The sequence below is a fragment of the Sus scrofa genome, chromosome 15, assembly GCF_054392235.1.
Source record: "Sus scrofa isolate SSC_HxYL_T2T_F1_AM1 chromosome 15, Sscrofa_HxYL_maternal_Yorkshire_Landrace_v2.0, whole genome shotgun sequence".
Taxonomy (NCBI): Eukaryota; Metazoa; Chordata; class Mammalia; order Artiodactyla; family Suidae; genus Sus; species Sus scrofa.
Window position 1 is genome coordinate 110,521,057 of NC_139397.1, and position 16,661 is coordinate 110,537,717.

At 41.8% G+C, this 16,661-nt stretch overlaps 1 long non-coding RNA gene across 1 annotated transcript in view; it reads right to left on the reverse strand.

Annotated features, from left to right (window-relative positions):
• Window positions 1–235: 235 nt before the first annotated feature.
• Window positions 236–16,661, reverse strand: part of LOC100516649 (uncharacterized) — a 147,676-nt gene continuing 131,250 nt past the window's right edge. Inside the window, exon 3 of the long non-coding RNA XR_014829421.1 lies at window positions 236–344. This is a non-coding gene — a long non-coding RNA (uncharacterized LOC100516649). The remainder of the gene's footprint in view (window positions 345–16,661) is intronic.

Consider the following 16,661-nt stretch of genomic DNA (forward strand, 5'->3'; position numbering starts at 1 on the left):
CCCACCATTAGCAAGGTCCTTCCCTGGAGGGGACAGCCCAAGAAGTAGGTAGTACAGCTTGGAAGTAAGCTCAGGGCTATTCGAACAGGGGATTCCAGGGTTCTGGATGGTGACAGGGGGACCTGGAAGGAGGCCTGGGCTCCAGATATGCCCCATGGGGAGGGCAGGATGGGGTTTTCTAAAGTGCTGAGTCCAAGGCAGGGCCCTCTTACCTGAGTCTGAGGCATCACAGGCACGTCTACAGGAGGATCTGTAGATCCCAGTGATGAAAGAACAAGAAGACTCTCTTGGCCAGATCAGAGTGGGGAGTTTCTTTATCACACCTGGTAAGGTTCCAGCAATTCCTGGAGAAAGGAAAATGGAATTTCATGCAATAATAGTACTCTATGCTATTCATAAGTTGTTGCACATGGTTGTACATTAGTTACCTGTATACAGTTCTCAACCATGGTGTGGGTCAATGATTTACACATAATTTTACCCCCTTGAATCAAAGGCTTGGGCAGATACACTCCGGTTTATAATGGCAGTACATTTTCTGACACCCAGAATGGGAAGACCAGGTAATGAGCCTTTTTTTTGGAGATTTTAAATGTTCAATCCTATCTGGGCATGCTGCAATCACCCCAACTCTACCATAGTTATGGGGTGGGAGAGGTAGTGGATAATGGCAACAATGAGGAGACTTAAACAAGCAAGCTATCAAATACATGCCAGCTCTATGCCACCTCCTTCTTGTATCTCCTCAATAAACCTAAGAGATGAGGTAGCATTCCATCCATCCTGACTCTGAAACCAGGAATAATGCCACACCACTCGTGTCTCCTGTCCTCTGTTATGACCCTTAATCATTATTGGTTTTCAGTTTGTTATTTTTTCCCTGTGGATTCCTTGTCTGTAGGGTCCATGTTTCTACATGATGCTTTATAGGTGCTCCATAAACACTATTAATTACACACTAGTTTCTCAGATATTTAACACTAATTATGTCAGTCTTTGAAAGCCCAGAAGGCAATGGGTACAAAAACCAAAAGGTGAGTTAATAGAGACTGAGGTGCACAGGACTTGGGCCTGTTAACAATGTCATTTCTAGTCTCTTGGATAGTTTTGCAGGTTAGGCTTGCCAGGAGTTTCACCCATGCTGTGTTCCTGAAATGCAACTCAGCTCTTTCATGGGAAGGGCTGTTCGGCGCTGACCTGCATGGAACCACTGATCTTCCTGGTTTTAAGGTGACCCAGGAAGACAAAGGCATGGATAGAGGGGGAGAACTAAAATGTGGCCTCAGGAGGGGGATGTCCTTTCTCAGCAAAGGGTTAGGTGCCATGTGCCTCCTCCTGGACCAATCTTTATGGAGAGAAGTTACCTCAAATTGTGTCATTTTGCCTGTAAAGGAAAAGGGTGTGTTTATGTTCCCTAGCTTTTGTGGCAGAGGACAAACTGTCCTCCTGGGGAGAGACTTTGATGAAAACTATCTGCTTTTTTACAGGTAATGCTGACCAGTAAACAAATGTATCTCTGTTGCCCAATAGGCTTCCTACTATTTCCCACTTGAATTAAAATTCCCACCCCCAGTGTGATTGACTGATAGGCCTGTGATCTATATAGTTTCATTACCAAGAATGAAACTATATGGATTCATCACATAGGTCTTAACCAAGAAACTAAACATAGCAGAGGTTACTGAAACAGAATAGAAAATGTCAGACTTGCTTTTCATTTTGAGCTCATTGCCTATGGCTTTTCCTGGAATGCTAGTGGCTAGTGGTGTCTTCCTGGTCCTCTTGAGAGGACACGCTCGCTGTCCTTGAAACCCAGCATGATAGATGAAATACCTTTTCATGACATTTATTTTCTGAGAAAGTATCAGGAGAGTCAAAGGGCCCCATCCCTGGATAAGCACCCCAATGCTTTGTTAGCTCAACTGATATTAACCCTTTAGAATTATTCAGTATTTTCCCATTATTTCCCCATTAACGACAGTGCCCTGAGAAGAAACCAATACTTTCAAAAGTGAGAGAATTCAAGATAAAATATTATCATTGACTTGTAAAGAGTGGGAACATATTGCTGCTTGATTTTCTATCGTCGAAATAAGCGTGAAAGATGTAAATTTTCCTTCCAGAATTGACATATAAACATGTTTCTGTTTTTGCTCATGTGACCAAGGGTCCAGAGAAGTTCTCATCATGGCAATACTTGGTAGTGGTAGTGGCTGAGGGCACTGTTTCTGTTTTAAACTTGGCTTTGGGCATGAGTGTGACTCGCAGTTAAGTCATAAGAGTCCCAGCTTTTATCTTCTTCAGATGTTTAGCAATTTTACACCTCATGCAAATATGTACCCGGGAGGGAAGTTGCTCTCTAGTAAATGTTCCTTTACAGTATTGGCTTTGGCTTTGGCTCCCGTGGAGCCGTTTTTTACCAGCTTTACAAACAGATCAAAGCTCTTTAAGCCCAGGCTGTAAGCTTTTATTCAAGTGTGTGATGCCGGCCTGCCTCTCCCAACCGAAACCCACCTCTCAGCCCCTTGGTCAGATCCACAAATCATAGTCTATGTTTTCCCTTTCACAGAGTTACCAGGTGGTGATGTATTTGGGGTCCACCTATGGGCATTGTGTGCTACAGACAGGCTTGAACTGAGAACTCAGTCTCCTTGGCCAGCCAGCAGGTTTTAAGAGGAGTAGGAGTCAGGCGTTTTTCTCTATTTGTTTTACATTATGAGGGATTTCTAACTCAGAAGAGCAAGATGAAAATAGGTCAGTTCACGGATGTAAGGTTTTCTCATAGGATGATTTCAGAAGGAGCAGCCAGGCTGGCATGATGCCAAAGCCTTCCTTTTGCAGTGGCAGCTGTCGTTTTCCTTTCTGCCCCTCATTCCTTCTCCTCAACCCCAGGTTTTTGCCCCTGTTTCTCCCGTTTCCTAGGTGGAACCTCCTCTCCAGGAGGAAACGTGAGGAAGCACTTACCATCCAAGTTCATCCTCGCTGTGTGACCTTGGGTAAGATACTCGACCTCTTCAAGTGTCACATTTCTTAATGTTAGTGTAACAATGCAGCTCATGGACTGAGGGGGAGGGCCCCATTTAATTAAACGTTAAATAAATGGCAGCTCTTATTTTAATGAAAATAGTGTGATAAGCCGGTGAGGTTTGAGTTTACTCGCCCACTGTAGTTTACTCGTGGCTGGTATTTACCCAGTATGGGTGTCAGGAAAGGCCTTTGGAGGCAGACCATGTGGCTTCGAGGGGCCATTGGCCGAGGGAGGTAGGCATGGCTCAGGCCTGGGAATCCTGTCTCCTTTCCTGTCCGCGTCTGCAGGAGAGTTGCTCTCAGCAGATTCTTGCATTGGAGCCCAGGCCTCCAGGGACCTTGCGTGGTCCTTCAACAGGCTGCTCCTCACTGCTGTCTTCCTTCACCTTTCAATCCCACCCCACAAGCAATGTTTCTCTTTCTGCAACAAGGGGACATCCTCCCTTGTTGCTCCTCTGCTCTTCCACAACTTTTTAAAAAAAAATTCAGCTTTTATTTTTTTGTCTTTTCTAGGGCTGCTACCATGGCATATGGAGGTTCCCAGGCTAGGGGTCCAATTGGAGCTGTAGCTGCCAGCCTACACCAGAGCCACAGCAACACAGGATCCGAGCCATGTCTGCGACCTACACCACAGCTCACGGCAACGCTGGAACCTTAACCCACTGAACAAGGCCGGGGATTGAACCCGTAACCGCATGGTTCCTAGTTGGATTCGTTAACCACTGAGCAATGACAGGAACTCCAAAAAAAATCAGTTTTTAAATACTTAACCCTACTCTTTTTTTTTTTGAAATTTTATTTTTCTTTTTGTTACATATATTTAAACACAATTACATTCACACAGATTATTATATCATGGATCTTAAGAAACAGATTAAGTGACTCCCTCTGGAGAAGTGGAATGGAAAATATGCTGAGACAAATAGGAAATTTATTCTGTACTTTATCCCATTTTGTGTGGCTTTCATCTTTACTATTTAGTATTATCTATTACATTTCAATTTTTCTTTAAAAATTAGCATTGTATTAAAATCGTGTATATTATGCAACTAAAATTTATAAAGAAGAAAGCCTTATATACCGTTAAATATTTTATATAGCATAATAAAAAGAATAACTTAACTGGTAAGAATAACAGAAATAATACACCCTCTGAAAATAAGTAAGATATAAAATGCATAAATTGGTTAAAAAACACTGTAACTATATAAATATGTCCTCACAATTTGTTACATCTTATTGATTCTTCAATAAAGGCATTACACCATTCTAGGTAATGTGATAAACAAGACGTTATAGACCTTACATTGTACCATGGAGAGAAATGGTTATTAATAATACAATTGTAGAACTGTATTATTTAATTGTACAGTTGCATTATTTAATTATAGTCATTAATTTTTTGATGGAGAGGAAATTAGAATCAGATCTAAGAAGACTTCAGCATTCTAAGAATGATATCATATGACCCCCTTCATGGTGGATTATGCACTTATTTACTATGAGATATATTTCTTCTCCAGAGATTCCTTGTTTGTGTATTAATTGTAGATTTTTGGTTTGCAGTTATTCTGAAGTTTTGATGTAAGAGTCTATATGTATATGAGATTGTTTTAAGTTGTTCTCTTAATTGCAAGTACATCTCCAGTGTCCTGCATTTGTACCCATCTCTTCTCATGATTTCTGATTTTAATGGTATAATTGTGCATGGATGATTTCGTATCTTTACTGTATATATATTTCGTATCTTTACTGGTGAGCCTTGTCATTTGTGGAATTTTTGTTTCCAGTTGCTATCTTTTCTTTCCTGCCTAGAGAAGTTCCTTTAGTATTTGTTGTAAGGCTGGTTTAGTGTTGCTGAATTCTCTCAGCTTTTGCTTATCTGAGAAGGTTTTGATTTCTCCTTCAAATCTGAATGAGAGCCTTGCTGGGTAGAGTAATCTTGGCTGGAGGTTTTTTCCTTTTATCACATTAAATATATCCTGCCACTCCTTTCTGGCCTGCAGAGTTTCTGCTGAAAAATCTGTCAATAACCTTATTGGGGTTCCCTTGTATGTTACTTGTTTCTTTTCCCTTGCTGCTTTCAAGATTTTCTCTTTGTCTTTAATTTTGGTCAGTTTGATTAATATGTGTCTCAGTGTATTCCTCCTTGGGTTTATTTTATACAGTACTTATTGTGCTTCCTGGATTTGAGTGAGTGGTTCCTTTCCTATGTTAGGGAAGTTTTCGGCTATTATCTCTTGGAATATTTTTTCTGTCCCCTTCTCTCTCTTTTCTTCTGGCACCCCTATAATATGGATGTTGGTGCATTTAACATTGTTCCAGAGTTCTCTGAGACTCTCTTCATTTGTTTTCAATCTTTTTTCTTTTTTTTGTTCTGCATCCGCAATTTCCACTAATCTGTCTTCCTTCTCACTTATTCGTTCTTCTGCATCCTGTATTCTGCTGTTGGCTGCTTCTAGTGCATTTTTTATTTCAGTTATTGTATTTTGCATCTCTTCTTGTTTAAGTTTTATATCCTGTATCTCTTTGCTCAGTGTTTCCTGTAAGGTATCCATTTTTGCCTCCAGTTTATTTCCAATGTCTTGCATCATCTTCAACATCAACAATCTAAAGTCTTTTTCCTGGAGGCTGAGAATCTCCTGATCACTTAGCTGATTTTCTGGGGTTTTTCCTTTCTCCCTCATCTGAGTTATAGTTCTCTGTCTTTTCCTTTTTATAGGTTTTTGGTGTGGTGACCTTTTTACAGATAATAGAGTTGTAGCCTCTCTTACTTCTGGTGTCTGCCCCCCACCTAACCCCATTCTTTAGCTGCTCAGGAAAAGATGGGTCCCTTTCCCTTTCTCCATCCTGCACAGGGCTAGCACCACTGGCTGGATGAGACGCTACCTTTTTTTCCCTTTCCTCTGTGTTGTGTCTCAAGGTATGGTCCCAGGACCAGCAGCATCAGCACCACTTGGGGATATGTTAAATATGCAAATCATTGGCCCTCACCCTACACCTTGTGGATCTGAAACCCTTGGATGGGACCCATCCATCTGCACTTGAACAAGTCCTCTAGATGATTCTAATAGTCATATAAATAAGAGAACCACCATTGTGTGTCTTTAGATCCAGACTCTGTCTCTAACACACTTCTCAGGGAAGCTGCCAGAGCAACAGATATAAAGTCAAGGACTGTGTCTGCCAAAAGCATCCACTATTCCACTCACTAGGCTGAAGTGAGTACTCCCAGCTGTTGGGATTCCCAGTGGGCCACCATCTAAGCTGGCCTGGACTCTACTTATTCCTGTCCTAACTGACTTCCTGTCTTCCCTCTGCATCCTACACACTTACATCCTCCAAATCTCTTCTCTCGGTAACTCTGTAATGTTAAAATACATCCAGTGAGGGAGTTCCTTTGTGGCTCAGCAGTAACAAACCCGATTAGTATCCATGAGGATGTGGGTTCAATCTCTGACCGTGCTTAGCAGATTAAGGATCCTGTGTTGCCTCGAGGTGTGGTGTAAGTTGCAGACATGGCTCAGAGCCCATGTTACTGTCGCTGTGACTGTGGCATAGGCTGGCAGCTACAGCTCTAATTCAACCCCTAACCTGGGAACTTTCATACGCCATGAATGCAGCCCTAAAAAGACAAAAAAAAAAAAAAAAATCCAATGATGCTTCAAATGCAATGAAATTTCTGGAATTTATGGATCAAATCTGTCTAAATTTTCTCTACACACTTGGAACAGATACCCCAAACTCCTGCCCCCCTCTAGTTTTATTGAGATATAGCTGACATATAGCCCTATATAAGATTAGGGTGTACAGCATAATGACCTGACATACAGAAATTGCAAAATGGTTACCAAGATAAGTTTAGTAAACATCCATCACCTCATAGAGTTGCAAAACATTTTTTCCTTGTGATAAGAACTTTTAGGATCTGCCCTCTTAGCAACTTTCAAGTATACCCTGCAGCAGTGCTAACTACAGTCGCTGTGTTGTACATTCTATGCTCAGTACTTATTTACCTTGTACTTGGAAGTTTGTATCACAGTTTCCCCATCTTTAAGGTGGTGTCCCAATCACTCCAGTTATGGTGCCCCCTGAAACTTTAGGAGGTTCTTATTGACATTTTCCTGAGTACTGAGTCCTTTGCTCCACCGGGGATCGTTCTGGTCAGCACTGGAAAGGTGGCTTCTCTTCCTCTGCTGGTTGTCTCCAGGTGCCAGGGAGCCCTCTTTTCTAGCCCCATCTCTAAGAAGAGTGGGACCTGGCCTGGGAGCATCTTTCTCTGGCCTTCTTATCTGTCATCCAGTCTCCAAGATCTCATTCTCCTTTGTGTGTGTGTGTGTGTGTGTGTGTGTGTGTGTGTGTGTGTGTGCACTTGCACCCAAGGTGTCAACCACTCCCAAAGAAAAGAGCACTTCTCTCGCTGCCCCCTGGCTTGCCTGCCTTCTCTCAGTTTCCTACCTCCCTCCAGGGCACTGAGCAAGACTGGTACATTTTTTTTTATCTCAACTTTTAATTTTGAAAAATTTCAGACCATGGCAAAGTGTATAGAGTAGTACAATGAAAGCTTTTATATCTTTCCTCTGGGCTCACCAGTTGCTGACATTTTGCCACATTTGTTTTATCCTCTCTCTCTCTCTACACACACACACACACACACACACACACACACACTTTCTTCCCCCGAACCATTTGAAAGTAAATTACAGACACCATATAACACTTTACTCCTAAATATTTCGCCTTGTATTTTCTAAGAACAAGAACATTCTCTGACGTAACTACCATATGATTATTAAATGCTATGTAATATATGCAATTATATTACATATTGCATATATTTTAACTAATATATATATAAGTCCTTAGTCAAATCACTCCAAGCATCCTAATAGTTGTATGTTATCATGTCTCTTTAGTCTCTTTTAGTCTGGAACACTCCCTGTGACTTCTTTAAAATATGTTTTAATTAGGGAATTCCCGTTGTAGCTCAACAGTAACGAACCCAACTAGTATCCATGAGGATGCGGGTTCGATCCCTGACCTCGCTGAGTGGGTTGGAGATCTGGTGTTGCCATGAGCTGTGGCGTAGGTCACTGTGGCTGTGCCGTAGGCTGGCAGTTGCAGCTCGGATTCGACCCCTAGCCCAGGAACTTCCATATGTCGCAGGTGCCACTGCATTTTGGAAGAGTGCAGACTAGCTGTTTTGTAGACTATTTCACAACTGGGATTTGTCTGATTGTTTCTTCATGTTAGATTCAGGTGAAATGTTTTTGGCCAGAATAGTACATAAGCAATGTCGTGCTCTTTTCATACCCAAACACTGGCGAGATCTGGTGGAATGCAGGTTATACGCAAATAGGGAAATGTGTTGTGATCCTGGGATTGTAAAGCAGAAAAGAACCTCAGCCACATTCAGCTACTTCACATGACAAATGAACACACTGCAGTCTGAAGATGTCAAAAGCCTGTGCCGCGACCCAGCTGGTGGCGGTCGGCTGTGTCTGGCACACCGTTTGCTAAACTCTCCTCAAATATTCGTTTTACTTTGCTCGAGTTTTCAGGACCCTAGTGAGGGTGAGATGAATCCTGGAGATATGGGGCAGCTGACATATGTATACACACGCCAGAGAGTGTTATCGCAAAGTGCTTTTCTTTCCCCTGCTTTGAAGTCTGGCAAATCCCCCAGTGCCTTCTCTGAGAGATACTCAAGAAGCAATGAATGCCTGTTTTCAATAGGAAAGACAAGTTTTATGTAAAGAATGGCCTTCTACCAAGCTTCAGAAACGCTTCTGGGCTAAGAGAAGCAGCAGCCCAGCACTTCTGAGCTATTTGTGTCAGTTTAAAAGGCAGGTGTCTTTCCATTGACCTGTTTTCAGTGCTATAATCCCATTACCTTGGCACTATCCTCTGGAGTTTTGCTTTGTTTGGGAATTTTAAATTCCTTTATTTGTAACAGATCAAAAGCTATCTGGCATACATGCTGCATTAGGAATCGGGCTGTTTGATGGATCTTGCTGCCTTCCCGAATGCACACGTCCGCATATTTCCCGGATAACTGCTCACCGTCTGCCCAGTCCTCCCAACTCTAAGTAGCAACCCTGTTCTCAAACCTTTCAACTCCTCTCCCTAGGAGATTAACTAATAACTTTGTGGATAAATAAAAAATCAGGACTTCCTATGAGCCTTACCAGGCTGCTTTATGTCACTGAGTAGGGCATCTCTCACAGAGCCTTCAGCTGGGATTACAGTAGGGGTATCTTGGCTCATGGGAGTGCCCAACAGTCTGAGTGCTGGGCTGCATCCCATTACCTGCCCTCCACCGCTGTTCTTCCACGTGGACAGTGGCACCAAACCTGGGCTGAGAACTGTGATGGGTAGTTTGAAGGATTCAGAACAGGGGTTGGCATGGCCCATGGACCAAATCCAACTGCCTCCTTTTTTTGGGTCCAGTCTACTCTAACAATGGCTTTTGAACAATTAGGGGGAAAAAAAGAAGAATAGTATTTCTTGACATGTGAAAACCTTATGAAATTCAAAGTTTATTGTCCATAAAGTAAATTGTTATTAGAGCATCCCCATGGTTATTCATTACTTATGGCTGCCTTTGTATTATAAAGGCAGAGTTGAGTAGTTGTGAGAGAGATCATAGGCCCACAGAATCTAGAATAGAGACCATTTGTTCATTTATAAACGCTAGGCACGTTTTATGTGCCAAGGTCTCTGCTAAGCATTGATGGTTCATTGAACGATGTGAAAAAACATCTCTTGGGGAGCTCAATCGATCAGGTAAAACAAGGTAAAGAGAAGCATTACATAATGAGATAGCTGCTATAGTAGAGATGTATAAGAAATATCTACAGGGTAGGCAAACTTTCTTGGGAGGCAGTGAGGGAACAGACAGGCATCTGACATTTCAGCTACTGGCGTAGAGGTAAGGGGCTCAATACTCCTACCACCTCACACAGCCACTACTGCAAACTTTGTGCTATTTCTTGCCAATCTCTCTTCTTATGCATTTTTATATGGCTGTATTCATAGCACAGATACTTGGTGTAATACGTGTCACCTGTTATGAGTGGGAAGCTGCAAAGGGTCGGCATTAAGTGCCAATGTTGGGATTAAACTACGTGGAAAGTCACTTCACCCCTCTAAACCTCAATGTCCTCATTTGTAAGATGAGGATCACTGAAAACCTATTTGAGAGGGTTCTTGGGAGGGCTCAGTGAGACAAAGCATTGAGGACACTTAACACAGGACCCAGTGGGTGATAAGTACTCAGTGATGTCTGCTAGTATAGTCCTCCTTCTCAGTTGCTGCTCATGGCCTGACTCTCCCCAATGCCGGAAACTTCCAGGTCGATGGGAGGTGGGTGGAAGTAAAAACCCAGGAATGGAAGTTAATTCTGGGTAAAGGGTGTTTCAGGAAAGGAGAAGAGCATGTGCAAGGGCGCTGAGGCATCGAATCACATGGAGTCCAACAAATTCAATAGATTCTTCAGGTTTAGTTATTCATATTCTACTTTTTTATCAAAAGATTTGAGTCATATTATGTATAAAAACCAAACAATGGGACCAGGATACAGGACAGTTGCATCCACATTGTATTCCTATCAGTGGCTCAGTGCTTGTGATATATGATACATACCTGGTACATGGTTTTTAGTGAAAACATGGAATGATGTTTCAGGTAATGGAAAGTGTTTGGCACAAAATGAATATGGGAGAAGGATGCTAAAGTCTTGGGTTTCTATAATTTTCTATTTAATATTTTCAGGCCAAGGTTGATCTCGGGTAACTGAGAACCTTGGAAAGTGAAGCCACCAATGGTGGGGCTGAGGTGGGGGGTGGGGGAACGACTGTCCCCATCATGTGTGAAATCAGATATAAATACCAAGATCCTCAAATCAGAACAAAGCTTCACCATAGCACCTCCTTCTGCAGCCTTGCCGATCTGCTTATGTAGGGCCCCAGTTTACAGTAAATTCCCCAAAGAGAAGCTTACTAATATCCTATAATGGAAAACCTAGGCCAAGCTACTTGCAACATGAACCCTGTTCCCAACCAGTAGAAGTTATACCAATGTAAAATAAAGAGAAAACACATGCTGTGACTTCTCCATGTGTAATTTAAAATTCCATGTCTTTCTGGCCATACATAAGGCACTGCAAGCTAGATACAGTCACACTAGACTATCCCAGGGGCATGTTTTTTATTGGTTGGAACAGCAAGAAATAAAGACTAAGATAAATTTAATATTTAACTCTAAATCTTTAGTTTCCCTCATTAGGCTGACTTGCCTGCAGCCATATTGCTGTAAATTAAACAGCTGAAGCTGGTGTGTTGCCAAAATGCACAGCCGGAGAAATGTTAACAGTTCTCTCCTTGTTCTTATGCCCGAACAAGTTACAAACAAAAAAGTAATGTTTGCTATCGAGAGAGATCATTAGAAAACTCTCAACTTATTTTTGAAGTTGGAAATAGAAAACTGGCTCTATCTTCAGCTCTAAGGTGGTCTTTGTGGCAAGGAGCTGACGAAGCTAAATACGGAAACCGCATTTAGTGGGGCCTCATAACTGAAGTTTCAGAGACAGTTCCTCCAGCCAAAGTGTTACCAATCAAGAAAATGCCTCTGAAGAGTGGAAATCAGTGCAGAGACACTGATAACTTTTGTGTGCAACGTCCCAGAAAACATGCTGGAGGCTAGATTTCTGACAGGAGAGTGCTGTGCCAGACCAGAGGGAACTCTCCTTCGGGGGCTCAACCAGCCCGAATCTGATTTTGGGTGGAAATAGGGGTTTGGACTCCTCTCGCTGTTTATTTCACTTGGTTGATCTCATTGATCAAGGATGGACAGTTAGCTGTCACATGGTCTTCCTACCACGCTAGTGCCAGAAAACAGAGTTCTGACAACAAATATTTATCCAACTGTACTAAAGAATAGAGGAGGACCACATAGCTTTACTTCTGTTCTCCCACATCTATCAGAATAGTCGTGCCAGAGACAAACATAGTCTTTAAATCCATCAGCCTCACCTGTCTGGACTTCTCAGTAAGCACGTTCTTAAACCAAGCATTTTTAAACCAGGTTTTCTCAACCATGGCTGCACAACGGAATCACCTGGAGAGCTTTAAAAGCTCCCGGTATGCTGGCCACATCCCTGACCAATTACATTTTTATCTCTGGGGTGTGTGTGTGACCCAGGCATCAGGAATTTTTATGCTTCTCAAGTGATTCCAAGAAGCAGCCGTGTTTGAGCATCATTGCATTAAATCTCAATCCTGTACGCACAATAGATTCACAAGGGAACCAGCCCAGACCAAGCGAATCATAATCGGAATTTTTTAAAAAGATGTTCCCCGGGTGATTTTAAGATGCAACCAGGGCTAAGAAGTTCTTCCTTTAAGCAGTGAGTCTCAGTGTGGTTATAAGCTCACATTAGGGTCAGCATCATTCTCAGTCCCACCCTGGACCTACTGAATCAGAAATGGGACCACACCGAATCGTAAAGCTCCCCAGGTGATTCGTATCCTTACTACTGTTTGAGGCCCACCACCTCAAACCTCTTCTTTCTCAGCTTGATGATCCCTCAACTTGTACAAAAAGAGATTTATTCTTTTTGCCTGATAAAGACAGTCATAATTCCTGTTAAAGTATAAACACAATGATATAATCTCTAAAATACACTAGGTGAAAAGAGCAAGATGCTATAGCATTTGCTGTTTAAAAATAATAAAAAATAAGACTCGTATGTGTATGTTTCTATATGGCCAGAAAACCTCTGGGAGGATACAGGTAATGAGGTGTTTCTGTAGAATGGAAGGGGGTGGCTTGAAGGAGGGGGAGGACTTTTTGTAATTTGTACAGTGTACATATAATTCCTCCACTAAGAAAAGAGTAACTGAAAATACAAACGTTGCAAGGGGAAGAAATCATATTAAAACTTGTTAGATGCTTATACCCCAGAGTGAATTATTTTATCAGAATTTTTTTTTCCCCGTATGGATTTTGATTTGAGGAAGAAAATAGAGTATATGTAATGAGGACAAGGAAAACCGAAGAAAGTATGAGGAAGAGGAACAGGAAAGATTCTCAGATTCTCGAAGTCATTCTGTCAACTTTACATATTTGCCCATGGTCAGTCTTGACCTTGATTTCTAACCCAAAAGATAAGATACAAACTAGTAAGTATTCCTTCCTCAGACACTTTATTTGGAAAATAAACAGGCTTCTTGCCTTCATCAGGCTAACAGGGTGGGAGTGGGGGCGGGGTGGCCTTGGCCATGTGCACCTTAGCGCTCAAGCATCTATGAAATGCCGTCTCCAGTTCCCCTTTTCACCACCAGGTGGCAGCAGCAATCCAGTTTCTGGTTTAGCCCAGGCGGTGCTGAACAAGCAGAGCTCTACTTTATTAGAGTTCTGATCACAGAAATGTAGAAATTTAGACGTGAAAGAACAGTTCTTAGAAGTTCTACTAATGACCACAGATGTTGAAATGGAGGAAAGAAGAAGAATATTAAGAATGCTTACTAGTCAACACAATAAATTTGATCTATGAAGCTAAATCTTAACATTTCCAGACCACTTTCTGTGTGCCAAGGACTTTACTAAATGCCTTGTAAGTTATTTCATTGGATCATCAATACAGACATGAGATGGATACCAATGACTCTATTGGGGAATAGAGTTTCAGATGGGGAAACTAAAGTGGGGATAGATTAAGTGACTTGCCTGAAGTTTTAGAGAAGTAGATAGAGGCAGGATATGAACCCAGTTTGATCACATAAATCCATGATTTTCCCATTACCTCAGACCATCTCCTGCAATTAGGAGTATCAGGCACTGGCCAAAATGGGCTTTGAAGGATGGCTTGGAGTTGGACCACAGTATCCTTGGGGAGGGGATGGATTTACCAGCCAAAGAGCAGGATTTTGATAGTGAGAGAATATGAGTGTTTGTGTACCCTCTGTTTTATGTACAAGTACTTGTGCTTTTCCGAAGAGGTAAGAGATCTCATTGTGTTTTCTAGTAATTCTCATTGTGGCTCAGTGGTAATGAACCCAGCTATTATCATGAGGATGTGCGATCGATCCCTGGCCTTGCTCAGTGGGTAAGGATCTGGTATTGCCGGGAGCTGCAGTAGAGGTCACAGACGTGGCTCTGATCTGGCGTGGCTGTGGCGGTGGCTGTGGCATAGGCCGGCAGCTGCAGCTCTGATTTGACCCCTAGCCTGAGAACTTCCATATGCCATGGGTATGGCCCTAGACAAAGCAAAAAATAAAAAATAAAAAGAGTGTTTTCTAAATTTTAATATAAGCAGGAGGAGTTTCTTGGAATCAGAAGAGTCCTGACCTAAAGAGGGAATTATGTTCCAAAGAGGGGAGAGAAAGCTCTTGTTCCCTAGGACAATGTGAACCTGAAGTAAATGACAGATTCCATGTCATGTCAAGTGAAAATGTTTGTTACTGGGAGGTTTCTCTATACTTGTTGCCTTTGTAACTAAAGAGTACACTTACATCTTGACTTCATATCTCTTCACTCTCATTAAGATAAAAGTATCCCCCTCTATATTCCTATATCACTCCTTCCTATAAATTTTCCAATTTTGGCTGGTTAAACCTTTATTTTCATGCCCTCAGGGTTAGTAGTTTACCAGAGCTCCCTGATGGTCTAGTGGTTAAGGATCCGGTGTTGTCACTGTGGCAGCTTGGTTTGCTGCTGTGGTGTGGGTTTGATCCCTGGCCTGGGTACCTCCTCATGTCACGTGCGAAGCGAAAAACATTTTTAAAAGGTTAGTAATTTTCGTTACGCCCTGCAACTATAAATAAAAGCAATTGTGATATAATTACATAAAGAATATTTATGTACTCTCTATGACTAGCAGTAAGTCTTGTAAGGGGATTCTCTGATCATAAAGATCCATGGATTTCCTTCTCCAATGTGCTCAACCTCACCCCCTGTCTGGTTTATGGCACAGGGACCACAACTTTCATGTGAATATTTTGTTTTTAAATGTTCTACTCGCCATTTCTTATTCTGATTGTTAGAAGAAAGCAGGTCTTTCTTGTCATATGACTAGAATATGGCCCCTGGACCTTATGAGGGTGCAGAGTTGTCTCTTCATGGGTTTGCTCCACACCCCTCACCGTGGGCTTTCTTTGTAGGGCACCGCTTAGCTGGTTTCCCTATTTGTTAGATCTCAGGTTTCCCCCTTAATTGTGTTTGCTTTTGTGTTTTGGTGAAACACGTCCTTAATAATTATTTCAGAAATAGTGCATGAGGAATATATTTTCCAAGGGTTTGCATATTTATATCTTCTTGTCACTCTTTCTCGATTAAAATTTCATAAGTAAAATATTCTTTGATTTCCCTCTTAATGGTTTTTAGCATTTCTTTATTTTTATCTAGTAACTAGGATATATAAAATAACTAGGATTAATGTTAATTGTGTCATATATAATTCCTGTCAGAACTTTTTCAGTACTATCTTAATATTATTTTAACAAAAGAGATTATATGAGTAAATTATGGTCTTTTTTTTTTGTCTTTTTCAGGGCGGCGCCCACGGCATATAGAGGTTCCCAGGCTAGGGGTCTAATTGGAGCTGTAGCCATTGGCCTACACCAGAGCCACAGCAATGCAGGATCCGATCCACACCACAGCTCACGGCAACGCCGGATCCTTAGCTCACTGAGCGAGGCCAGGGATCGAACCTGCAATCTCATGGTTCCTAGTTGGTTTCGTTAACCACTGAGCCAAGACGGGAACTCTGTAAATTATGGTCTTTAATGAGTCTTTTGGCTGCATCCTGTAATAGAGAAGCCACCTCCCATTTCTTTTACACCTTTGTAGCACCAACTAGGCATTTTTTTTCCTCATACATTCTATTTTGTTACTGTTAAGCCTTCTGGAAGGTTTTTTTGTTTTGTTTTGTTTTGTTTTGTTTTGTTTTGTTTTGTTTTGTTTTGTTTTGTTTTAGGGCTGCACCTTTGGCATATGGAAGTTCCCAGGCCAGGGGGTCAAATTGGAGCTGCAGCTGTCAACCTACACCACAGCCACAGCAATGCCAGATCCGAGCCACCTCTGTGACCTACAGCATGGCTCACAGCAATGCCCGATACTTAACCCACTGAGTGAGGCCAGGGGTTGAACCTGCGTCCTCATGGAACTAGTCGGGTTCACTACCACTGAGCCACGACAGGAACTCCTTGGAACATGTTAAAAGCAGTATTACTGTCATCGTATTTTAAGTCTCATTTTCACAACTCACTTAGAAACAAAATAATTTATGAGAAGCTATGTGGGGCCCAGAATGAGTGAAACCTTAGTTGTCAGGAAAGATTTAGAAAATAGATGCTTCCCTTGGATTTAAAGCTAGAAAGCCTATCTGCCTAAAGAAAGACCTGCTGGCCCACCAAAAGATGCCTAGAGGTTTCTAAAACCTCTTTTTCCTCTCTACCAAAGAGAGAAAATGGTTAAAGGTTGTTATCCATTGCTGTTTGTAGCATACAAACCTATAATTCTCCTGCCAGTGGAACTAAAGTTGTCTTTAAATGGTTATAGTAAAAAAAATGCTCAACCCAAAATGTTTGCTGCGTTTTCTTTCTAGTCATCTCAATAATACCTGAATGGTTGTA